We start from the raw sequence: 27,996 nt of genomic DNA on the forward strand, positions 1-27,996 counted from the left end.
TGATGTAAGTGCAGTGTTGGGTTAGAAGGAGACTATATCATACACTTATATGATGTATGTGCAGTGTTGGGTTAGAAGATATGACTATATCATACACTTATATGATGTATGTGCACATTGTGCAGTGTTAGGTTAAAAGAGATATGACTATATCATACACTTATATGATGTAGGTGCAGTGTTGGGCAGCAACAAGTTACTTAATAATGTTATTTATTACTTTACCCAGTAACGAGTAGTGTAACTTTTTACTCTGCCAATACATATTAATATTATTACATATCGATGGCCAAAACAAAAAGCTCCTATCGGCAAATGTGATGATTTCTGGATTTCACTTGAAATGAGGACAACAGGCTATGCTGCACATGGTCAGTCTGTCTGCAAGATCGTTCGAACATGACATTTGACAGGTTTGCAAAAGTGGCAAAATGATGAAGCTCAAAACCTCCTATCTGCATTGCCTTGTTGATTGCTAATGATTGGTGTCAGGTGGTGAAACTTTTGATTAAAAATGTTTTTAATGGTAATGTCTTGTAACAGACCTGTAGAATGTCTTGATCTCAATTAAGTGCTGTAAAAAGTGTTATTTAACAAAAACATTGCCTAACTATTTCTAGGTAAAAAACCTATCTGCATGTTGTTGACTGCAGACTTTTACCTAGAAATAGTAAAAATAGTAGATAGTAGATGTGTCTGTGTCTCTTCACTGTATGGGTCTATGAGCCTGCACTGTGGTGTGTCTGTGTCCAGCAGACATGCTACAGATCTTTGGAGCAGCGCATTTTAACCCTTAAGTTCTGTTCAGATTCACTACACCTTCGTTCTGTTCGGGTCATTTTGACCCGGGGGCAGAGTTCGAGTTATGTGGGAGCCAGTGGGGTCTTAGCTCCCATAGTTAAAGTCTGGGACCCCATAGTCAACAACCCCCTTTGGGGTCTCTTTTTTTCTAAGTGTGTTTTTTTTTTTTTTTTTTTCGTTTTTTTTTTTTTTTTATGTTCCATTCGAAGAATTTATATTATTTATGTTAACTAGATATACTAAATAAACATGTTAGACAGTAAGACTGAACAATGACATCACACCGTTTAATCCTACTATTAATTTTATTATTATAAATCAGGCGCATTTAATGTGGGGTGTGAGTCTTCCTTTACCGTCCGGGTTATAACACACTCGCTGCAATGGTTCCTACCTTTCTGGATGCAGACCTACCCAGCTGCGTGGTCTCGCCATGGCCTGGGCATAGGCTAAGCTAGGAACCACTGCATCGAGTCTTTGCACTTCTAGCCACGGCCCGGACGGCAAAGGAAGGCGGACACGCCGGAGAGCAACAAAACAACCAAACAAAACAACGCTGTCTTAGCAAGACCATACCCGAGGGAAGTAGGGGTGCTGGGGGTGCGGCCGCACCCCCTCCCCCACGTCCCACCGCACCCCCTAAAGGGGGGTTGGGGGGAAAATATTGCCGATCGGCAAGTAGAGGCTCTGACATCAGTGGCGTGAAGTAGGAGCTATTGGCTACTTCTATTTCCAGTACAATTTCAAAATAAACATGTGTTGAATGATCGATTGTATAGACAAAAAAAAAAAAGAAAGGCTCTTGTTTTGAAATGTGCTTCTGGGCACTGTTCAGAGAGGAAATGGCTTTCAAAGGACTTCCCTTTTAACTTGTCTGAACGTCTGTCTCTCCGTGCGTAACTGATGCGTCATGGACTCGGTGGATTATAACAATACGGCCATAAAGGAATATACAGAACACCAAGACAACACAACCTAGGCTATGAAGGCCCTGGCGTCCTCACTGGTGAGTCGTGGGCTCGTGGCTATAGACTTGTAATGATGAATGAATGCTATGTTATGCTGCTGTGCTGCCTGGCTAGGCTAACGTTTGGGCTAGCTAGTGGCTAATGGCTATGGTGTACCAGAACCATCGCCAATGAAGCCTGGGTTTCCGAGGCTAGCTGTTTCCTAACACTGGGGTCTGGACCGATGTGGCGGACACGTTGTATGGGTCACAACGCACTGAACACAGTGCGAAGCAACTCGTTGTGAGCTTGTACATCTGCTATTTTCACTACTTGTTTGGTACAAGGTAGTAATGTCTCTTGGTTCACGGGCTAAAAAGTTTGGGAACCATCATACTTGCTGTTGTAGACAGGTTCACGGGCTAAAATGTTTGCTTGCTGTTGTAGACAGTGGTGTAAAGTAACTAAGTAGATTAACTGAAAAGCTCTGGGAACTGAATGATTTTATGAAACTGGCACTTGTTGTCTGACTGTTGGTACCAAGAAATCCAGACTATATACCGAAAAATACCTGATTTAATATGATTTAATATAGGAAAATACTCGTTTTAGCCGACTTTATACCCGAAAAATAGGGCCCCCATAACTATGGGGGCCACCCCCATAACTATGGGGGCCCTATTTTTCGGCGGCACCTTCGGCGCCGCTAGAGGGACCCCATAGCTCTCGGAGTATAACTCGAACTCTGCCCGGGGGATATTTGGTTTAAAAAAAAACAACACTAATATAAATTTTAACTTAACAAATCATCATGATACATTGACTTTGACTCAATACCAAACAATTCATATGATATATATGGTAAATGTTTGCATTTCTGCTTTGCTATATCACATTAAACACTGAAAGAGCTAGGCGTTTTTACTGATTTAGCTGAAATTCATGTAAAAAAACTACTTTATTTAATACTGGGAAATATATCTCATGCTTATAGGAAAAAATGAAAATCAGACAATGTTTTTATGAACTTTTTTTTCTTTCTCCCCAACATGCCCATTAATTGAATACTTGCGGTTCAAGAACAGGACATCATTCTCACATAGAGCTGAACACACATGTGAACACACATGAACTTCACATATGAATATACACTTGAACGTATACACTAGGACAGAGGTTTTCAAACACTTTGGTCTCAGGGCACCCCTGTAAACATCATTTTCATCCACAGCACCCCTGAATTACAGTGTTACTTTACAGCACCTTGTGTTTATGTAAAATAATGTAAAACTTCCCCTAAGATACAGTACAGTCACAAGGAAAACTTCAGATAAGTGAGTGGTGAGGAGGGGAGGGGTGAGGAGGAGAGGGGGTGAAGGGTGTGGGGGGAGGGCGATAGGAGGGGGGAGGGGGAGGTGACTGTGTGTCTGTGTTAGTATACATGCTTTATTTTAATTTTAGTGCATCTGGGGTGCTGTGTATTTCTGTGCATCTGTGCATCTGTGCTTCCGGGTCAAAATGACCCGAACAGCACTAAAGGTTCAAAAAATATGAGGGGGGTGTAGCATGGGTGTAGTGCAAAAATATTTGTTTTACATGTTCATCTCAGAAGAATCTTTAAGGCCAGTGAGTTTCAGGTGGAAAAAATGTAAACTTCTACCTTTTTTTTTCCAAATGAAAATGTAAAACGGGTCAAAATGACCCGAACAGCACTTAACTCTCCTACTGCCAGATTATTTATTTATTTATTGGGTCTGGCGCCATCAAAAAGCGGCTTACCTTTGCGACGTTATAGTAGATAGACAGACAGACATTTATTTATTTATTTTTATTTGTTTTGGTTGTGCAATAGTGCACTTTGGTCTGCCAGGCAGCAGAGGGCGGCGTCATGCGAGAATGAATGTGAATTGTCCTGCTATGTGTTGCCGTACATTCAGAGCAGTCACTGGCTACAGAGCCTCCGGGCCAGAGGAAATCAACAAGGAAGTGAATTGTTCTCCGTTGATCTAACGCATAATGGATTTTTTACACCATCACAGCGGAAAATGTGTTTACAGTAAACGGCCGCGCGACCCCTCATCAGCTTACAGTCATCAGACGAACGAACCGAACGAGCGCCGTATTGGCATCGAGGTTCTGTAAAAAATGGGGCGAGCGTTATCGTTCAAAGCGTGGGGAGAGTTAAGGGTTAACCAGTAGAGAAGGTTCTCACATGCGCAAAAAGAACAGATTTACAACCTATCAACACTGTGCAATGGCTCATCACGTAAAGTTATGATGTACGTGCAAGTCTGGGGTCTGACGCAGATTTGTGTTCCTCTGTGCGGGGGCGGGGCTCACAAACAAAGCCATGCACATAGTTTCAACTGTGTGGTCACGTGATCATAATCTATCTGTCACCTCTTTCACAGTCCCTTCTGATCGGCAACGTTTGGCTTTCAAAGTTTGTGGGAGGGGAAATTTTTGCCCAAAATGCCACAATTCGTGAATGCAGCGTCTGATTGCCATGCAACTTGGCTACAACAGCCTCATGGTGGCGATACAACAGCCAGCTTCATGTTTTAATTGGCCTATAACTCTTGAACCATGGGTCATAAAATAAACCTTTTTATGTTATGCTGACTCTACATTCGATTATGTTTTCCACAATTTAGAAGGATTGACATACTGTGTGTGTGAAGGTCCAGGTTCATTAGTGTCTGAAGGAGGTGCATCTTTAGAGCAGTCAATCTTCACTGTTGGAGACTCTGGTCTGTGGTGAAGACTTCTGGAATCATACAAATGTTTAAATCATTTTCATGTTATTGAAAGTTTGTTGACCATTAGGCTATTTATTGTTAAATCTCATTATGAAAGTATAACATACTTTTATATATAGCATAAATATGTTTGGAGGTTTCAACTCCTGGACGTTGCAGCAACAACAAAAAAACAGTCAGTCAGCCTGTATAGTGCAGCTTCACCACTGAACAGTACATAGTGATTTATAATCTATACATAAACATTGAACAGCACATAGTGATTTGCAGCACTTCATTCACAAACTACCCATATCTTAACTTATACTCTATAGATAAACATTGGACAGGGAGGACACACTGTTATTAGACTATGTATAGCTTTGTTTTTACTATACAATATACACAAAACATGACAAAGTGATCTCATGCTAAGTTAAATGTGCAAATTAAAGTCCATATTGTTTTGTGTAATACTTTGTGTGTGGAGGTCCAAGTTCATTACTGAAGGTAGGAGGGTTAGGGTAAGTTGTAAGACAAACTGTTCAAAGGTTATGGCAAAATATATAAATTATGAGATATCAAGAATCAGAATAAAGGCATTAGGGGCGTGGCATTAGGGTTCTGTCAGCATCCCTGTGTTAGCTGATCTGAGTGAATGGGTGGGGTTGTAGGGGTCGATCAGGTTTTGGAGGTATGAGGTTCCATACCTTTGGCTGCTTTGAATACCAGCATCAGTGTTTTGTGCGGGCAGCAATCGGGTGCCAGTGGAGAATAGTCGCCCAAGTTGGACCAGTGAATTATGAGGTAGTATTGGAGGATTCAGGAGAGGACAGGAAAATCATGCATGCCTGTTGGCTGGGAGTAATTTCAATACATGGCATTGAATGGATATTTTCTGTGCTTGTGTGTTTTCTTGGTTCTTGAGTTGAAGGTTGTTTTTTGTTGGGTAATCTGTCCCTGGCTATTGGTTTGTATGGGTCATATGGTTATTTATGTGTTCTTTAAAAACCCTCTGTAAGGTTGACTATAAAATGTAAAGAAAAAAGTGGTTGCGGTTCCATTTGGACACAATCGTGATAGGCTCAGTCCTAACTGGCACCCCAAAACGTCAAACCGTTACAGCCTTTACTGTGCAGCAACCCATCTCAGATGCCTTCGAGTTCCAGAGCTTTGGGTGAGAACAGAGCAAAATGCATACCTTCCTGTCCATCAAATGGTATCAGCACTGGGGCTTGCACAGTGTCGTGCCCTGCCCTTTATCCATAGTTTAAGTGGCAGAGATACCACCAGCTATCAAGGTCAGCATATGTCTGGATCTCCCTGCACTTAAGGAGTTTGGTAAAAACTATTTTGATTCCTTCTCAGATGACATCATCAATCAGGCACAAGACCGCACAATTGCTGTATATACATCCAAAGATGACCACCCAGATGATTTTGACCTGGGTAAGCTTATAGGCCAGGGGTCGGCAATAGGCGGCCCGCGGGCCAAAACTGGCCCCTCGGAAATTATTTCTGGCCCCTCAGATTATTTTGAGATTTATTCTTTTTTATTTTACTTTTTATTTAAACAATACTGACAGTCCCACTAGATTGGTAGCACTACGAGCGAGCGAACGCTGCTGCGGATCGTCTCTCTCTCTCTCTCACTCACTCACTCACTCACTCACTCACTCACTCACTCACTCACTCACTCACTCACTCACTCACTCACACACACACACACACACACACACACACACACACACACACACACACACACACACACACACACACACACACACACACACACACACACACACACACACACACACACACACTCCGCAGAGGCACACGCAGCAGTGGAGTGGTGCTGCTGCTGAGAGCTTGTACCGTTGTAGGCTACCTGTGGTCAAACTGCTTCTGTCTTGGGTGAAAACTAACTGGTGCCATATCCATGCTTCATCTTTGGTGCTGTGTCTAAAATCCTTGCAAGCAACCAAAACTGTCACAGCAAAGCTGTGGTGCTTCTCAAATGGCTTTGCGTAGATGAGACCAGTTAGGTAGGATAAACACAAAGTTTGCTGTCCATATTCCTCTTTAAACGCCCCTTTTCACTGTTTACTCCTCTTTCTTAATGCCTTTTGATTGTGTCCATTTGTCATATCTCTTGACAACTAGAAGCAGATAAGGCTGAATGTTTCACGTTGTCTAGCTGTATGTCTTTCTGCACAAGCTTGCAGCTGCACTCAATTCACACTAACGACCAATGTTTGATCCAACGTGCAGCGGTGTCGCGCAGAATGCGCACATTATTCAATCTACAAATTCACAAGGCGTCGTGCTGCACAGCGTTGTGAGATGTGCAAAGTGATTTATTATGAATCATGCATATGTGTATGTAATGTTGTAGCCTACTGGCAGCAGAGAAGAGCGGAATAATAGTTATGAACATGAATAAAAGTATGTAATCATTATAATTATTATAGGTTCCACTAATCAGTCCTATTTGCAAATAGAAAGAGGGAAAAACAGCTTGCTTTTCCACATATAGGTCTATATATTTTTATTTTTATTTTTTAATCACAGATGCCTATGTCTTGTAAGGCAGTCTGTCTTGGAGTTACAGTATTGTTTAACTATGACTTTCTTAAAATAGCCTTTCATTTCTGGCCCACCATCTTATTGGCCCGAAAAAAATTGGCCAAATCTAATTGCCGACCCCTGTTATAGGCCTTTCTCACCCAAAATCTGCTTAGAAGGTCCGGATCAGGGACCAAATGTTTACATTGTTGCATTTTGAATTTGGTCCGGTTAGCGTTCACATGGGACTTTTGTTAAAAGAAACAAATACGTAAACAAATGACAAGTGGTCATAAAGGCGGCTGTTGATCTATTGACAGAATAGGCGATTCCTGTGAAAAATTACTTCACTGCCTAACTATCCCAATTCATTTTGTGATATTAACCACAGCCGCTTCCTATATATATATATATATATATATATATATATATTTTTTTTTAAAGAAACTCACATTTCAGGCAGCAATTAGCGATGGATGGATGGAGGAATCTCTCTCTCTCTTTCTCTTTCTCAAAAAATATAGGCTAGTAAGCCTATTGATTCATTTAACAATAAATAGCCCAAGAACGCGTGGCCAAATAAAAACATAATAAGCGTCACCGTTTCCACATCAAATCTGTCTCTTTCTTTCTTTACAAGCAACGGGTCCATAAGGATATTTCTTATCCCTATCAGGTTGGAAATGAAGGAACAGTATAGTTGGAAATGTGAAGCTAACTGACCGGTGTGAACGGAGCCGGACTTTATAGAGGACCAAACGTAGGTCTGATCAGCCTACAGTACATTCCTCATTGTGTTTGTGTGTTCATTGAAAAACAATATGGAAAAAAGAATAAACGACTACTACTCGTGAAAGCAATTCTAACTTCGGCTGCAAGAGACTAGGCCTACACTCATCCCAGCCAACCCAGCCAGCCTGGTCCGTGTCAATGAACAGGGCAATATCATGCAGCTGTACAAACGGCTGACAGAAGAACTGTTCCTGTACAAAGAAGGCAATTCCATGCTACTTAGGATGCCATTGCCAGGGACTAGAGACACAATGCAGCAGGATCAGCACAACAAATGGCAACAGTGACAGTGAATAGTATCGTACCATAGTATCATTGGCTTTAGAAGCAGGCAAGACATCACCATAGAGGTCAAAATGAACTGAATAGTAGGCCACCCTAACTCCGCTTCACTCTGTCACTAAGTAGTCTATCTTTTCTTCTTGAATGCATACCACTATGTTAATTGTTATAGACCTAAAGCTGAAATTGTTGGCAAGGCTGGGTGTGTTTGTATTGTAGTTTGTTTATTAAAATGTCATCTTTAAGATACATTGTGGGCATTTTCTCAGATGTTTCTCTACAATCATCCCCACAACTCTAGATAGAATCTGAGGGAAAATGTAATACCCTACATTATTTATGCCCACAGCTATATTGACAACATAGAAATTAAAGCTCAAACTGACCAAATTAGTTCATAATGTTTAAAAAGCAGATTTTTTTTGCCAGCTGTCAAAACTCATTTTCGGGTGGCATCCATCTTGGAAATACTGGGTCATAGATAATATTTCTGATGGCCTACCTTTTACAACAGGGCAAATGCAGGTCACTTCCCTTTGCCCCCTGGCTAACTGTGATAACGGAGTCAAGTCCATTCTCACTGTGATAACTGAGTCGCTGAAGGGGACAATATACAGTATAGTGGTTGTAGACCAGACTCACCCTCTGGAGGGAACAGTATAGCCTGGTTGTAGACCAGACTCACCCTCTGGAGGGAACAGTATAGACTGGTTGTAGACCAGACTCACCCTCTGGAGGGAACAGTATAGACTGGTTGTATACCAGACTCACCCTCTCAAGGGAACAGTATAGACTGGTTGTACACCATGTAGACTCACCCTCTGAAGGGAACAGAGGCTAGTGTATAGAAGGATTGACATACTGTGTGTGTGAAGGTCCAGGTTCATTCGTGTCTGAAGGAGGATCATCTTTAGAGCGGTCACTCTTCACCTCCAGCTCTGTCTCCATGTTGATCTTTATTCAACCTGTCAGGATTCATAAAATACATCAGAAAACAGTAAATACTGAATGCATGTACACACACACACACACACACACACACACTAGGGTGACCATATTCTGAAAATCCAAAAAGAGGACACTCTACCCGGCATGCATATATATATATATATATATATATATATATATATATATATATATATATATATATATATATATATATATATAATTATTTGTTTCCCAAAAAAAATATTTATATTACTAGTTTACAGCTCAATTATGTTATTAGTTATGTATTCATTTTTGAGGGGGTTCCAATTGGACCCTTTACAAATCTATTAATAGGCTAGATAGATCCACTGATAAAGTATGCCTTTTGACTCCTGAATGAATGTTCAGCTTTGTAACGAAATAAAAGAGAGGTAGCCCATTATTCAAACCGCCGTTCTGCTTTACAAGGTTGTACAAAAGATTCTGTCAATTGAGTTAGCAGAAGAGCTCTCACCTCGCACAGACTGTCTTGTAGGTTACTTTGCAGTGTTGTTATGGGCTTGAAGCAGAATAACTTTTATTTGTAAATGCCTAAATAGACACAGAAGAGTACCAGCTTTGCTGACAGAACGCTCTGCTTCTCATTGTTGGTCACTGGCACTTTTTGTGCATTTCATCAGTGAAACAGCATTAATTGCGTTTGCAGTTTGTTCGTTTGGCTTGAGCAGCGCGAGCTGCTGCCGGCTCTGCTCTGCCTCAGATCTGAAAGCGAGACAGGCTGAGGGAGGGAGGGATCGCAGCGCAGGCAGAGAGTAGTATGAATAATACACGTTCCGGGGTTAGGGGTGGAAACCCGCCTCTCACAGTGTGATTCCAAACGAACCATTGAACGTGCATTGTAAATGCCCGTGCTTTAACTGTGATATGCGCGAAACCCCGGACATTTGAAGGAATTTATAAAACCATGTAGCATGATGGAGGACCTGAAGATGGAAGGGATATATTTTGATATCAAATCCACTATTCTGTCATGCCTACTTATGTAGAATGCCCTGTACACATGCCACCCATTTAAGATGTGGGGCATGGTTTCAACTATTTGTTCGTGACCGTGATGTACACAGTAAGTAGAATGATTGCCTGGAAACCAGATGGAAAGATTAAGTTTAGATGGTAAAACGGCAACCTCCCTTTCAGAGTAAAGACAACAATGCATTCGTCTTCGTCTATGGCATTTTTTTTTTAACACAGAGTGAGATATAGAATGGTCCACAGCAAGGAGACATGCAGTCTTCCCTTGCAGTCTCAGCTCAGTCCAATGCTGCCACTGCCTTTGCTGTTGTGCCCATAGGAGACAACCTCAGGCATTAGTCACTGGAAGTTGGTGTTCTGTTCCACACACTGTCATAGTTGCTCTGACAGAGATACTGGGGTCAGATATAAAGTCCTCTCAGACAGCCATCAACTCAGAGTTAGGCCCTACCCACTCCAAGGTAACATCAGCCCAGCAGCACAGATCGTTAAGTCTGGCCAATCTGACCACACACTAGGGCACTCACAAATAGTGATTTTTAGTATTCAAATTATTCGACCTCAAAGTATTCGAGTAGCCGAATATTCGATAAAAACGAGCTATTCTCTGCCTCTCATTGACACGCTGTTGCAAGTCTTGATCAAAACAGGCGAGTGAAGGGTTAACCACTGACAGACCTGAGTGAAATACGATTGGCTCTTGACCGTGGCATTTACAAATGAGCCGCGACCTGATTGGACTAAGCGACCAGCATGTTTATGTGCGCTCAGTGCGTCATTGGGATTTCCCCTGGAACGGTGAATTTGACAGCTGTATAGTTTGCCTGAAACACAGCGCAACAGTTTCTTGTCAGTTTCTCTTTCATGCTCTAAAATGGTGGTTCCCATTCCCAAACATTTTAGCCTGTGACCCAAAAGAGAAATTAGACAATCGTCGAGGACTCAAACTAGTGAAAACAGCTGATCTACAAGTCAGTAAACCAGTCAGTCAGCCACCATCATAGACTGTCTGTCAATAGTCTGTGTAGGTGATTACTGGTCGACTTTCTGTCAATTCATTCCATGCAGGTGATTATGTTGGTGTTTGGAAGCGCTGGTTATAAATCACTCAACGGACCTGTGTACCACCTGGTTCTAAATATCACATAATGCTGGAGGCAGCAGGACACTGTGTTGTTGAGGACCAGCGCTTCCAAACTCAACACTTAATAGTGTTGAGTTTGTTGACAGTAAGCATAAAATGTCTATGATGGATTTTAATGAAACAAACATTTTGCATTTTCCGTACAGCTGCAATGTTGATGAGTTTGACATTGTTCAATTCAATCAGAGACTTTTCTGTTTTAGTCTAGCGGAAAGTTGACATGATAGTTCAGTTGGTGATAGAAGCATGACATTTGGCACAGATGACCTTCATATGACCCTAATTGATAATCAACCTCTGGCCACGCAAAATTCCAACATTTTTCAAGATGGCCGCCAGTCTTCTTCAGAATGGCTGCAACTGGACCTACGTTTTGGACTATATAACTTTGCTGGGGCTGTAAATCTTTGATTCTCAGCTCATTTTGATCTAGTTATAATGTTCTAGAGGTATTTCAATCAAACAAGATAAAAAATTACATTAGGTTTCAATATGGCGGCATATTTTCCAATATGGCAGCAGATACATTACAGAAATGTACATCTGCTCATGGTTAATCCACAGTTGGTGATCACCTTTAGACTACCCTAATTGATAATCAACCTCTGGCCACACGTAATTCCTCCATTTTCAAGATGGCCACCAGTTTGTATAATGGCTGCATTGCAACTGGGCCTACGCTTTGGACTAGATCACTTTGCTGGTGCTGTAAATCTTTGATTTCCCCCTCATTTTGATATAAGACAATATGTTCTGGAGGTATTTCTACCAAAAGAATACTTCTATAAAAATACCATTAGGTTCCAATATGGCGGCACATTTTCTAATATGGTTGCCAATAAATTGCAGAATGTACATTTACTGCTTATGGTTAATCCATATGAGCTTGTGACACATATTTGTATAAATTACCATTCACAGAATCCCTTTATGGCACATTTTAAAGTGAGCTTTAGAATGATCTATAGGTTCAAATAGGTTGACATGTTTTTAAATATGGTCACCATACACAAACTTAGATCTTATAAAATGTAGCATTCATTTTGTTTTTTTATTGTATTAATTATTTATTTATTTATTTTTGCTTTTTTATCAGGCAAATCATTATAAACACATTCTCATTTATAATGGTGGCTGGGAAAGTGAAAGGCCTGTGTGCTAGCAACTGCAACCACAGAGGGGTGTGTAGATTAGTCCAGAAGTTTTTGTAGCGTCCAGAACATTCCTTTTTACATTGACATCACGTCAGCTCCTGGCATGATTTGGCCATTGCTGGAAGATCCATCCATTGTGGAAGCCAGGTTCTGTCCCTCTGGTGCTATCCCAAGTGAATTGGACTTGGCAAAACAGGACTACATAAGTGTGACAGGCCCCATATATGTCCTGCTTGGAATGCCAGATCAGAGCTGATTCGCTGCCCACAAGGAGCGCGTGAGCAATTAGGGGTTAAGAGTCTTGTTCAGGGACACAGATCGACATTGTTGGCCTGGCCTGGAATCGAACCTGGGACAACCAGGGACTCTGGTTCCCCAGGCGGGCTCCCTAACCATTCAGCTATGGCTGAAACTGAACATTAGTATCTGAGCTTCAGATGATGGCAGCTGACACTCCATGATTCGCAGCATAGGCTGCATAAAGGTACATCCTTGTGTCAGCTTCCTTGTGAGTGCAACCTAGAAAATGTATTCACTAATAGCTAACATCGTACCTAAACCTGTCGAATTTAGCGCGCTATTATCTAGTTAACTAGAAATCCTTTTAATGCCGAGAATTTTTTTAACGTGCGATTAACGCAGCTGATGTTTGAGCCTCGGTGCGCTCCGTAGTATAGAGTGAGGAAGCGAATGCGCTGACAACAGTCAGTCAGTGTGTGATGCGGCTAGCAGCAGGGCTAGTCATGGTATGAGACCCCATAACTCTATGTATGAGACAGACAAAACGGCGGAGATTTTTGCAGCAGACAACCACAATATCACCGCTCACGGCGTCGCGCGCATCAAATACCGAAGAGTTGAAACGGCACATCTGCAGACAGGGCGAGCCCCAGACACACACACGCTCCCAAGAACAGGAGCGCTCCAACTTGTACACGAGCACATAGTAGCCTACGACGTCCTTTATTATACAGTGCTCTGCCTCCCCAGACCCCCGCACCAACATGCTAACAGTGACCACCAAATGCTTGCAACAACGGCCAGAGAACCCACATACAGTGGTTAGCAGTTAAGATTGTCACCAGTTGGCTGCCTCAGTGGCAAACAGGTTTGGGCCCTGTTATGGCCCAAATCCGGCTGAAATCCGGCAAGTCTGGCTGACTATGGCTTGTGTGCCACACATCTCCAAGCCATCAGTGTCTCTAGTACACTCTACATCATAACAGCTGGGTTTCTCATAGTGAACTAGGGTGCCCAATAATACCAGTCCAGGGTGCCTCAGAATACTTTGATAATATTTAGAATGTATCAATATTACTTCAGTTAAAACAATTCAGACCCTCTAATGCCTCATGCTTGCTTTGTAAAACACCCCTGAGTTTCACTGTACTTGAGTTATATTTATAAACCAACTCTCTTCACCAAAAATAGCCGATCTACAAGCTCTTGTAGCATCTTGTAATGAGCTTTTAAATCTGCTACTTTTGGTGAATATCCCCTTAGAATAGGGATGCTGAGGTTTAGTGATTGAATGCCAAGTTTATTTTAAATCTGTCCTAATGAAAGATTTAAGGGAGCCTCCGCACTGCAAAATCATGTTCTTTATTTTCAGTTAATAAAGTGCAAGCTTTTGGTCATAGACCTTCAGGCATGTAGCACCTCGATGAGCAGTGGTCCTTTCACTATTAATCTGTCCTAATGGAAGCAGATATTTTCTCAAGTTGTTATATGTTTGTTAGGCCTATTATGGACAGTATTTGTTATTATTCCAAATAATAATAAATATGCTGTATTTGCATAAAGCAAGTAGGCTATTTGTCTACTCCCATGTTGATATGAGTATTAATATCTGTTTAAGGTAGATTTAAAACAAGTACAAAATATGCGATTAATTGCGATTAATCGTGCGATTAACTATGGACAATCATGCGATTAATGGGATTAAAATTTTTAATCGACTGACAGCCCTAATCGTACCCCATGCGACTAGTGTGCTATAGTGTCAACCAGTGTGCCCTGGTAGTGCAGTGACACTACACAATATAAAAATCAATTAGGCTGGGCAGCGATTTTGAAAACTGGTGGCCATCTTGAAAATTATGGAATTTTGCGTGGCCAGAGGTTGGTTATCAATTAGGGTAGTATAAAGGTGAGCTGTGCCAAATTTCATGGTTTTATCACCAACTGTGGACTAACTATGAGCAGATGTACATTTATGCAATTTATCGGCAGCCATATTGGAAAATATGCCGCCATATTGGAACCTAATATTATTTCTGAACTTGCCTGGATGTAATACCTCCAGAACATATTCTCTTATATCAAAATGAGAGGAAAATCAAAGATTTACAGCCCAAGCAAAGTGATATTGTCCAAAACCTACGTCCAGTTGCAGCAAACTGTCTGGCCATCTTGGCAAATGTTAACATTTTGCGTGGCCAGAGGTTGATTATCAATTAGGGTAGTATAAACGTGATCTGTGCCAGATTTAATGGTTGTATCACCAACTGTGGATTAACCATGAGCAGATGTACATTTATGCAATTTATAGGCAGCCATATTGGAAAATATGCCGCCATATTGGAACCTAATATTATTTCTGAACTTGCCTGGTTGTAATACCTCCAGAACATTCTCTTATATCAAAATGAGAGGAAAATCAAAGATTTACAGCCCAAGCAAAGTGATATTGTCCAAAACGTAGGTCCAGTTGCAGCCATTTTTCAAACTGGCTGGCCATCTTGAAAATGTTGGAATTTTGCGTGGCCAGAGGTTGATTATCAATTAGGGTCATATGAAGGTCATTTGTGCCAAATTTCATGCTTCTATCACCAACTGAACTATCATGCATTGAAATCAGTATCTTTCCGCTAGACTATTTGGATATGGGCTGTTAATAGTTGATGTTACCAACCAACTACACAGGATAAAACATTAGTTATCCAGAGTGCTGATAAGGGGGGGGCCATAGTGATTCTAAAGAGGGATGACTATGAGGGGGAAATACTGAGACAACTGGCTAATAATAAATTCTATAAGAAATTGGAGAATAACCCGATTACAGACACTAAGAAATATATCCATGATGGTCTGAATAACTTATTAGAACAAGGGATCATCACCAAAGCAGAACATGAATTCATGAAGGTGGATTTTCCCATTACGCCGGTTTTCTATACCCTTCCCAAGGTACATAAACAATTCACAGAGATTCCTCCAGGCAGACCCATCATTTCGGCCATAGGCTCCCTGACTGAAAATATGTCAGCATTTGTGGACTTTTTCCTCCAACCGTTAGTAACAACTTTGCCCTTGTATACCGGACTCCCCATGGATTTTATCAATATGATTAAATCAATCCAACAGGTGGAGGAAACAGAAATTTTGGTAACGATGGACATTGAGTCCCTTTATACAAATGTACCCTTTGAATGGGACCTACAGGCTACAAAGACTTTTTTAGATCTGAGAGCTGACTGCAACCCAAGCACGGACTGCTTAGTGGGTCTCATTAAAGATGTCCTAATATCCAACTATGTCTTATTTGGCTATTCCTTTTATTTGCAGACGTCAGGCGTGGCTATGGGATCCAGGATGTCCCCAAGCTTTGCCTCCCTATGGGACTCTATGAGCAGGACATCATCTTTAATCACCAGGTAAATCCATATTTAAGATACATCTCCAACTGGAGGAGATACCTGGACGATATATTCTTTATTTGGTCAGGAACAGAGCCCCTGCTAAAGGAATTCCATGAATTTATGAACGCTCAAAACAGACATCTACATATGCAAGTATCAAGGAAATGAATTTTTCTGACATTCTAATAATCAAGGAAAATAATGGCCTCAAAACTGATTTATACAGTAATCCCACAGACAGGAACTCTCTTTTACATGGTGACTCATATCATCCTCTCCCTCTCAAAAGGAATCTCCCCATCTCCCAGTTCAACCGCATCAGACGGATCTGCAGTTCCAACGAAGACTACAATATCCAGGCCAAGGATTTGGAAGAACGTTTCTGGAAGAGAGGTTACAAAGAAGCCTGGATAAAGAATGCAACATCACGGTTCTCGGGCACTACACAAGCTGAGTGTCTCATCAGTAAGCGGCCCAAGCAGACCGAACCCAGAGTGTTCTGTGCGCTTGACTATTCACCTGTATCCAACAATATAGAAAAAGCCATAAAAAAAACATTGGCATATTATCGACACAGATCCCGTGCTAAAAAAATGTTTACCCCAACCCCCCCGGGTGGTACATAAGAGGGCCCCCAATCTGCGTAACAGCACCTTCACATTTTCTTAGTGACATCCCATCTGGAAATTACCCGTGGCCGATGTCAACAGTGTAACTTTCCACGCAAATCTAACTTGTTTAATCATCCCCATACAGGGAAGAAATTCAAAATCAAAGGCATAATTACATGCTCCACAGCCAATGTGATACATATGTTGAAGTGTCCATGCGGGCTGGCGTATATTGGGAAGACCTCACGACCATTGAAAACCCGCATCGCAGAACACCGTAGTACAATCAGAAACAATGTTATCACTAGCCCTGTGGCTGTTCACTTCTCTAAAGCAGGACACAATTGTCTCTATGCTTAGATACACAGGTATCGAATCAGTACAACTTCCACGCAGAGGGGGAAACATTAAAAATATGCTGTTAAAAAGGGAACTTTTTTGGATACACACATTGCAGACTCTGGCTCCTAAGGGCCTTAATGAGGACTATGATATTAGACCCTTCCTATAGGGTATCTCTGCTACCAGTCTGGGTACTGACAGACACATGGGTTGTGTGTATGTTGTCTGTATCAGATGTTGATATACATTTGGTGTTTCCTTTTCTTTTTCAATTGAGGTACTGCCCTGTTTCTCTCCTCTTATAACAGTCTCTCCTCTGTATATTTTGATATATCAAGGTGTTTTTGTCCCATATTTACTATCTCTACAATAGACAAGGCGCCTCTTTTTAGGTAGCATTATGATGGCCTAAGGGCCTGAGTCCTGTTGTATTTGTATATGTGTAATTATTGGGAACAGAATTGATTATGTGTATGTATATAATGTATACTACTGTATGTATGAGGTACAAATACAGACATGTAATATGTATTGGTGACATGGAACATGTGACACGAATTGGGGACTGATTGGTCTATGGCCCACAGGTGTGGGATGACACACTGACTATATAAATGCATGTCTATACTGCTATTGTGAAGGTCTGGTGAAGAGCCGTTAGGCTCGAAACGTTACCACAAGTAAAACTTTATCATTGGGAGCATAAATCGGTGTGCAGACTTTTATTCTTCTACCTGTATGCACTGTTTTAGTCTAGCACCCAGCCAACTGTGGCTTTAGATGTGCGTGCCTTTTGGCTGCTTTGCGGTCACCTTGCTTACCAACCAACTACACAACATCAACACAACAAAGCAGCGGTTCTACAAGCTCACTACGTGTCTGCAGACTCAGAGTGACATGTTGTGAGCTTGTAGATCTGCTTCCCTCCCCATAAATATATTAAACTAGTGTAAACTCACCCTACACATGTTGTGTGTTGTTTGTAAAATATTCCGAACGAACTGTAACTTCCTGTTCCTCTCTCTGACTCACTCCTGTTTCTGCCTGACCGCAACTATGAATCAGACGTCTTGTTGCAACAGCAGCAAAGGCAGTGATCAAGCCAGGAAGTGGTGTGCCAAGCCTCGCTGACATAAGTATAACTATTCTCACCTAGCTAGATAAAACCAATCCACTGTCACAAGTAGGACCACGAGTGCACCTTGACAAAGTTGGCACCTCGACAGAGTGCAGTCTAGTTTTGGTCAAAGTTGATTCCATGCCAAAACGTCAGCACTCGCCTGCCACCCAGCTGGCTGCATGCGCCCATGTGTAGGAGGACACCTCCAAAGAGCGTGCCAGGGACTGACTGACTGGCAGTGCCAGCACGAGAGTCTAATGCAGTGATACTAAACTCCGGCCTGTGTCCTCAAAGTCACGCATCCAACAAGCAGAGTGGACCTTCCGTTCCAGAGATAATGGCCCCATTTACCACCTAAACCTAACCTTAACCCTAACCCTAACCTCAGTAAAACTATGCCTAAACCTAACCCTAACCCTAAACCTAACCTTACCCCTAACCCAAACCCCAGTAAAACTAACGCTGGTGAATGCTAACCTGGTGCATTTTAACCTGTGGGGATTTTCACATTTATTTCTTTTTTTGTGGCTCTTCCCATCTAATTAGCATACCCAAAAAGGCATTGTAGGCCTAATGCAAATCAAACGAAAGAGAGATGGTTTACCATAGCTCTGTGTACAACTGCATCATTAGCCATTTGCTAGCTAAACAGTCTGGTAATTAAAGTAGATTGTTTGATTTGATTTGATTTGATTTTCCTTAACCATAACTATCTATTTTCACAACCTTATTTTTTTTTTTTCTGTAAAAAGACATTTGTGTTGAATGTGGGCCAGGTCATAAATAACATTGTGAAGCAATTGACAGAGAGATGTGCTCATGTTAATGTTATCCCACTTGATAGCAGGGAGACAAATAGACAACAACCCAGACAAATAGCAGACAAATGTACGTTAGTTTGTTTTAGTGTTTGTGTGGAATTAAGCAATATTACACAAGAGGGTGTGGGATAACTGAATTATTTGCACGACTGTGATGCGGTCAGGAACGAGCCGTAGGCGAGTTCCGCCGAGCATCACAGGAGTACAACCACCAACAAACAAAACGCATCAAAGTATAGGCTATTCACACTGTGGGGCAATTCACAATTTAAACAATCGCTAATCTGATTCCTTGGAAGAGTTTGACTGACATTAAATAGTCCCTGTTGTTGATTAAAGAGCTGCGCTCTGAGCGCAGTCACCGAGGCAGCAATCACCACAGCTGAGCTATCAGTTCCAATAGGCTATGCTCCGCCGTACGACCGTATCGCGCAGCGAAAATAGCCGATCTACAACAACGCGCTGTGTCGCGCCGCGTTGTTACTTGTAGATCGGCTATTTTCGCTGCACGATACCATTGTATGACAACAACAAGTCCCGGAAACATTTCACAGCCCAAGTAGTTGTCCTGGCTGTATTGAGTTCAAACCTTGACTTCTCTAACTTGTCAAGCTCTTCCTTTGACAAAGCACAATGTCTGGTTGGTTTCGCGTTCTCCTTATCATCCTCATCTAACCATTCATCTAAAGTAAGTCCACCAAATATATCGAAATTAACAGTGAAATCCATTTCCAACGGGATAGTAGTGTAACAAGTTGTTCTCCAGTCCGAGTGGCTAGTTTGCACTGCAAGCTGCTACTGTGTTTTCCCTCCAGAGGGCGCAGCTGTGCCATATATGGGATAATCAGCCAATAGAGTGCAGTGGCGGAGTGATACATTCTTCATGTGATTAGGCCCAGGTCGAGCAGTGCATCTGTGCTCGTTTGATGCACGGTTGGAGAGCCTGTTTTCCATTGAGAGCCGGACTACTTGTTGTATAATATTCCTTTGATTACAAATTGTATCATTGATAATATAAATGGAATTCCAAGCCATAAAATAATGCACATTGCAATTGTCTTTTCATATGTTATGTGGAGATAAAGCAAATAAAATAAAGAAGTTATCAAGTAATGTCTTTTTATCAACTGGCTCGTGGCCCCTTGACATTTTTCGAATGTGGCCCACAAGTTCAGAAGTTTGAGTATCCCTGCTCTAATGGAGGACATCGCCACCAAGCAGCGCCGTGTGAACACAGAGCAGCACCAGCGCACGCCCAGTGGCGGCGGGGAGACCCCCGCAACCCCCGCAGCCCACTGGGCTGCCACTGGGCAGCCCCCTAGCCTAGCGGCCCACTGCAACAGTTGTTTAGAATGGACATATCAAACACAATGTCCAACAGATTGCTTTGTGTTTACAGCTGTGTTTCTAGTGTCAAGCTCCCTCTGGTAGAGTTGGCACTAATCATGTTCATACTCCGCTTGTTGGTGGTGTAAAAGTTGTGGTATTAAAAGCTTAATTGTGTATTTATATGTGCTCCCCTCGACCCGACGAGTCGGTAGAGTATCTGCGCATCATTTGCAAAAGGGCCCCCACCCACCTCCTCGCAGGGGGGCCCCACAATTTTCAGAAACGCCACTGCGCACGCCAGCGCCACCCACGCCCATGTCTGCACGGCCCATGTGCCCAGAGGAGACTGACGACGAGTGGCACCGCAGTCTTACTAGTTTAGATGGTGCATCAGGACTTACCTGGGAAGGAGAGAAGGTTCAGCTGGAGGTGATGAGAAGACATTCAGTGTCAGATGTCATCCAGACATGAAGTGATGAACTCTTCTACCTGAGTGACAGAGGAGGGGGGGGGGGGGGGGGGGGGGTCATATTATTAACCCTTTACCACACACATCATACTGAGATTCATTAAAGGAAGTTTGTCTCGTCTTCAGTTGTGTTGAAACAGGCACACACGCACACATCCATCATAGACATGTTCTGATCTACTTTCTGTCAATCAATTCTGTGCAGGTGATTATTTTTCTAAGTGTTGGAGTTTGGAAGCGCTGGTTATAAATCACTCAACGGTCCTGTGTAGCACCTGGATCTAAATGTCACATAATGTAGGAGGCAGCAGGACCCTGTGTTGTTGAAAACCAGCGCTTCCAAACTCAATCAACACAAGCTTTCCGTACAGCTGTAATGTTGATGAGTTTAACGTTGTTTAATACAATCAGAGACTTTTCTGTTTGGATGTATGGGCTGTCAATGGTTGGTGTTACCAACCAACTACACAACATCAACACAACTACACAACAACGCAGCAGATCTGCAAGCTCATGAAGCGTCTGCAGAGTGACATGTTGTGAGCTTGTAGATCTGCTTCCCTCCCCATAAACATATGAAACTAGTGTAAACTCAGCCTACATGTTGTTCTGTGTTGTTGGTAAAATACAGCCTCAACAATCTGTGTTACTTCCTGTTCTGCTCCCTGACACTGGTGTGTGTGTGTGTGTGTGTGTGTGTGTGTGTGTGTGTGTGTGTGTGTGTGCGTGTGCGTGTGCGTGTGCGTGTGCGTGCACACACACACACACACACACACACACACACACACACACACTCGCCAGTTTGGCCTGTCTTGTCCCGCAACAAAGTTCAATACCTGACACTCTTTTTTTTTTTAACCAGCACCAAGAATGAAAGCCATTTTACACCTTAAAATGATCATTCTCAAGGTTTCAAATCATTCTTGTAATCTGCAACATTCCATGAGACAATGACAAATAGTTTGTGTCTCATCACAGAAAGGGCACTTAATGGACACTGAGGGGTTAATCCTGGAAACAGAACTGTTAACATCCAGCCAGGGACGCGCAAAGGATGTTTGAGGGGCAGGGGCTGAAATGTCCTAAAAGGGCTCTTTTGGCAAAGAATGCAAAAATAGCAGATCTACAAGCTCTCAATGTGTTGTGCTTTCTAGACGGAGGACACATGCTGTCAACATAAAATGTTGCATTCAAGTTCAGGAGAGTCGGAAAAGACAAGTCTCCTGAATGCTGTAGGACAGGGGTCTTCAACAGGGGGTCCAGGACCCCTAGGGGGTCCTCAGAGTTACTTCAAGGGGGCCACCAAATCTTTGTGTGATAGGATCATTATTTTCAATGAACAACTTGAACCATTGCATCCCTATTCTAAGGAGAACTTTAGCCAACAAATAGGTTTGGTGTAGAGTGAAAAGGTCAAATGTATTAAGTATAGCCATTTAAGTGGTTAAATGGCATAGACTGATGACAGTGCTTTCATAAAATCGATGAAAATTTGCAACACAATTTTATACAGTATGTAGTGGGGGGTCCCTGCATTATCTCCCTCTCAGTTAAATAGGCCTGTGACTCTGGGTCCAGAAAATTTAGATACCCCTACCGGAGGTAGAACCAGACACAAGATAGTTTTTCCTCATCTCTAAGGTCTCCCATACATTTGTTCCTCATCTCTAAGGTCTCCCATACATGAAATGGATTCTTGTATAAAAATACTTTACTGCAAAAGTGGTGAAATTGATATATAAAGTTATACACCCCAAACAAAAAATAATGAATGTCCGTCTGGGGGTTGAGGCATATAAAGTCATGTAGATTCACAATGGAAGCTATGAGAGGTTTAAAACTTACTTGAAGCCAGGACATCCCTCTACATCCTAGAAAAGACCAAATGTGAATATCTGAATTGAAATGGAATATATAGTCATTTGAACACATACCTACAATAGGCGGAAATGTAAATCTATGTAGAACACTTTCTTTACTTTCTAGTGAGTTATATCACTAAACGTATATGATGTCCCAAATGAGGGGTAAATGAAATTGTCCATATACAATGTACAATATCACACTGATTAGTTTTATTTTCAATTCACTTATCAAGGGTAGAAAATGTTTACAAATTACCTTGAGTAGAAATGTATCAAATGTCCCAAAGTTGAGAAAAGTTGACATTTTATGCAACAATAGTGCAGGGAGAAATGGAGTTCTACTCAAACTATTTAGCAAACCTGGCTGAAGGAAACCAAGCTCCATCCATTTGATGCTCAAGATTATCTTCATTAAAGCAAGTAATTCACTTCTGGAGAGTTTATATCATTTAACTTATTTGGTTAGAGTCGAGTTATACTGCAGCATTTGTCTCCTTCTGTTCTATCTGAATATTATTGCCTATGTGGGCTTTTTCATAAACTGTAAAAAAGTAAATCATTGCAAATATTTTGGAATGTGAAAAGATGAGAAGGACCTCACCAAATCTGTTGAAAAGCTGAAGAGTGACCTAGCAAATAAAGTTAAATTTGGTCAAATCACTTTTTATCACTTTTTTTATTTGGAAAAAGGAAAGAAACTAGATCCATAATGTCAGAAAGCCCATAGCAGAAGGCCTTCAGATGATGAAAATACAAACAGTAAGATGCCCTAAGGGCGAGAAGTGACCTCACCCTAAAGGGCAAGGTCACGCATATGGGTGCGTGCACATGGGCGCGTGTGCATGGCTGCTTTGGCATGTATACCCTTCTGCTGAGCTGGTCAAGTCATCACTGTGATGTCAGCACAAGTCAGCTATATCCATGGAGTCCGTAATGTCAGATGTAGAGGTATTGACCAGCTCCATATATGGAGATCTAGTTGATGATCCAGTCGTCTCCATGTATGGATATCCAGAGTTTGATGAGGTCAGTGTCGTGATCTTCTTAATGTATATGGAGATCCAGGTGATGATAGTCAGCAGTCTTGATCTGCAAATGAATTCTGTCTTGGCCATATACTGTATGGGCATTGCCAGATATGGGCTTTCCCAGATATGCGCTTAATATTGATGACATCAGGGACAGGGAACTCCATATATGGGCATAAAAGGGACAAGGACGGAATTAATGAGCAAGTGTGACTCGTGTCGCATCAACCACACTAGTTAGACTGACACAATAAGTCCAATGGGCATTCCCAGATATGGGTTTAATATTGATGGGCATAAAAGGGATTCTATTGTACTGTATGGGTATTCCCAGATATTTGGCATCATCTGGGATTCAGATGTAGAGGCTCCATACATGGAGATCTAAGTGATGATCCAGTCGTCTCCATGTATGGATATCCAGAGTTTGATGAGGTCAGTGTCGTGATCTTCTTACTGTATATGGAGATCCAGCTGATGGGTCTTGATTTGCAAATGAATTCTGTCTTGGCCATATATGGAGTGTCCATATACTGTCATTGCCATATCTGGCATTGCCAGATATGGGCATTCCCAGATATGCGCTTAATATTGATGACATCAGGACAGGGATCTCCAATTCTCCATATATGGGCATAAAAGGGACAAGGAGTCAAAGACGGAATTAATTTGCAAGTGTGACTTGTGTTGCATCAATCACACTAGTTAGACTGACACAATGGGCCTCATTCATCAATCTGGTCGTAAATAGAGTGTATTTTTTTCCTTAAATTTCATCTTAAATTTCAGTAAGTCCAAACGTCAGTCAAATTCATCAAGCAGTGTGTATATCCCATTTTGTGCTTATCCACAGGTGTATGTCATGATGAATTTGGACGTAAATTTAAGTGCAAAAACAAGGGTAAAAACGAGAGAGCAGCTTCCATAGTACTTATGGCAGGACCATATATGGTAGAGAGCATGACTAAGCACTTTATGATCTGGGAACCTATTCACACCATAGGCTACTAGAAATGAATCACAACTTAAACTTGGCTATGCTGTTGAACTTAATTGTCTTGTCAAAAAAATAATAAAATTAAATAATTTTGGATTAATATTTCAACACTGTCCTGCAAAGCCACATGTATCCTTATCAGACCGAAGGTAAGACTTATTTTGCTTTTGTGTGTAGCGTTATGTGTTGATGTGATCAATAGGCCTACAGTAGCCTATAGTCTATTATAAATTGAAGCCTAATCAGTGGAGGGTCGCGACGCCCCCCACCTTCTCGCCGGCAGAACTTGGCTGCATATAAAAACTTGTCTCGTCAAAAAACAGAGGAAAAAAAGGAAAGAAAAACATATCGGCGACACATTGACAACATAGGATATGAAATACAACTGTTCTGATCCCGCAGATTGCAAAATGGATGCTGAACGTAATGCTCTAATGTATAGAATGTAACAGAATAAAGTGGTTTACAAGGTTCAATCCATCACGGAATAATACACAAAACAATTATGTGGAAATATCCACGAAGTGAAACGTTGCTTCATCAGAGGTAAGAATATAGGCTAGTGGCAAATACAGTAGGCCTAGGTAGTGCAGTGGGTCTCAACCAGTGGTCCAGGGACCACAGTGATGTGCTGGGGTTTTCTGGTGGTCTCTTGCCAAACAGACCCTTGGGCCTTTATAGATCCTTAACTCTTTAAAATGAAACCAAATGGACGAGTGCGGGCAGTCATCATGCCATGCGGTGCGTGAGTGGTCCCCCATCGGCGGGTCAATATGGATATCCAGGTGATGATAGTCAGCAGTCTTGATTTGCAAATGTCTTGGCCATATGGAGCATCCATATATGGGCATTGCCAAATATGGGCTTAATATTGATGACATCAGGGATCTCCATATACTGTATGGTTGCCAGAACAGGCTGTCTTGGTCATTGAGTCAACAATGTGATGTCAAAACAACGGCAGATCAGTATCTATGGCAAAGCTTCTAGGTTCATTGAAGTCATTGACAAAACTTTTTTCTCTAAAGAAATTGAAGTGAAGTCTTCCGTCTCTTCTGTCTTTTCTTGGAGATGTGCAGATTCTTTCATTGCATATCCCAAGTGCACACTTTGGACTTTCCGTGTCATTCTACAAATTGTAATGCTGCATGAGCTTTTCCAGGACTTTATTTAGTGTGTTGGAATTTCCTCAGACCTCAGTGTCTTCAGTATGTCACCATAACTCTTAGTTTATTGTCATCGCTTTAATTTATATAGAGAATTATCTTTGCCAATATTCTCTTACCTATACCAGTCATAATGGCTGTCAATGTTCTGGTCTTGTACTGGCCTTCCCACAAATGAAACTATCGTTTGTATGTTAAACAATGTTGTATAAACCCTACCCAGTCTTCTTGTGACTGGTGAATTTACAGTATACTCTCTCTATCAGCATTTGCAACTTGTTTCTCACTATTGCTGTTCTTAGTGGAATAGTTTTCTCAATGGTACATGAAACATTATAAGATACACTTAATTTTGAAAGAAAGTATATCATCTGTATTAAGGCTTAAGGCTCTGTTCCATTCTGGTTAAACAGAGTCAGGGTGCTGCTAATGTCAAGCCAAGTGAAGTCAAGTCAAGCCAATTTTATTTCTAGAGCACATTTAAAAACCACAAGGGTCGACCAAAGTGCTGCACAACATACAAAATACAATGTCAATGTAGGCCACTGGAAAGGCTCTATTACACTAAATGGAAATTTAATCTAGGTAATTCTTTGATTTGGCTGGTACCTTCTTTTTTCACTTTCCAAAATATTTGCAATGATTGACCTGTTTATGAAGAAGCCCATGTAGTGTAGGCAATACGATACAGAGAGAATAGGTGCAGCTTCAAATGGATGGAGCTTGGTTTCCCTCAGCCAGGTTTGCTAAATAATTGTTAGTATTTCTACTCTTTGCCTACACGTCAATTTGGGGCATTTCATACATTTCAGTGACTTCTACTCAAGGTAATTTGTTTAAAAATGTCAACCCTTGATAAGTGAATTGAAAATAAAATTAATCAGTGTGATATTGTACTTTGTATTAGGACAGTTTTGTTTACCATTCATTTGGGACACCATATACGTTTAGTGATATAACTCCATGAGTATACAAGCTACCTTTACACAATTGGTACTGTTGAATTTGGTAGAGCCACACCTTTCCAACAAGCCATCATGTGTGTTGATATGGCAATCCATGTCAGAGTCACTAGAAAGTATAGAGAGTATTCTACATTGATTTACATTTCCGCCTATTGTAGGTATGTGTTCAAATGACTATATCTCCCATTTCATTTCAGATATTGACATTTGGTCTTTTCTAGGATGTAGAGGGATGTCCTGGCCTAAAGTATGGCAGTATTTAAACCTCTCAGAGCTTCCATTGTGAATCTAAATGACTTTATATGCCTCAACCCCCAGACGGACAGGCCTTATTTTTTGTTTGGGGTGTATAACTTTAAATATCAATTTCACCACTTTAGCAGTCAAATATTTGTATACAAGAATCCATTTCATGTATGGGAGACCTTAGAGATGAGGAAAAACTATCTTGTGTCTGGTTCTACCTCCGGTAGGGGTATCTCGAAAACTAAAGCACTTTTTCACTAATTGACACAGGCCTAAAAGGGTCCTTGGCCTGAAAACATTGAAGACCCCTGCTGTAGGACCTGGAAAGGGGGTAATTTGCATTTATTTCTCCATAGTAAAAGCATGCATTCACGGTCTGGAGGGGGCACTTTTTTTACAGCAAGGTAAAAGGGCAGGGGCTCAAGCCCCCTTTGATGTATATGTGTACACGTGCCTGCAGCCAGTGCTCCCTTCAATATCCTCCACTGTAGATTTGGCACAAAACATGTTCAAATGTGTTCTCCTGTTATGCTGCTACAATGTGGAACGCCCTACCGAGGGCCTTAAAGGAATGTAAATCCCTTTCCTTTAAAACAGCACTGAAAAGCCACCGTTCTAGTGTAAATGCCATTTATTTTGCATTGTGTTTTTACAACTATTTTTCTGATGATGTCTTTCTTAGTAATGTGTTCTATATCTGTCTGTCATTCAATGTTATGAGTTAAATATCTATCATAGTACTGTGTTCTATCTGTCTGTCATTCAATGTTATATGAGTTAAATCATAGTACTGTGTTCTGTCTGTGTCAGGGCCAGATCTAAGCATAGGCAAGGGGAGCAATGCCCCCCTAAATGCCCCGTCTTCCCCACAAAACATGATGGCATGCAAAAACTAAAATTTCAAAAATATTAAACTATTTGAAATGTTATGCTACGACTAGGTGGATGGATAGATAAACTGATAAGATATTAGAGAGAGAGAGAGATAGATAGATATATAGCAGGGGTGGG

At 41.5% G+C, this 27,996-nt stretch overlaps 1 protein-coding gene across 1 annotated transcript in view; it reads right to left on the reverse strand.

Moving 5' to 3' along the window:
• The window catches only part of LOC308298166 (protein NLRC3-like), a gene marked incomplete at both ends in the record, with an annotated part of 148,119 nt that overhangs the window by 49,414 nt on the left and 70,709 nt on the right, over positions 1-27,996 (reverse strand). The window lies entirely within an intron of this gene.

The sequence above is a fragment of the Nannobrachium achirus genome (assembly GCF_963921795.1).
Source record: "Nannobrachium achirus genome assembly, chromosome: 14".
Classification (NCBI taxonomy): domain Eukaryota; kingdom Metazoa; phylum Chordata; class Actinopteri; order Myctophiformes; family Myctophidae; genus Nannobrachium; species Nannobrachium achirus.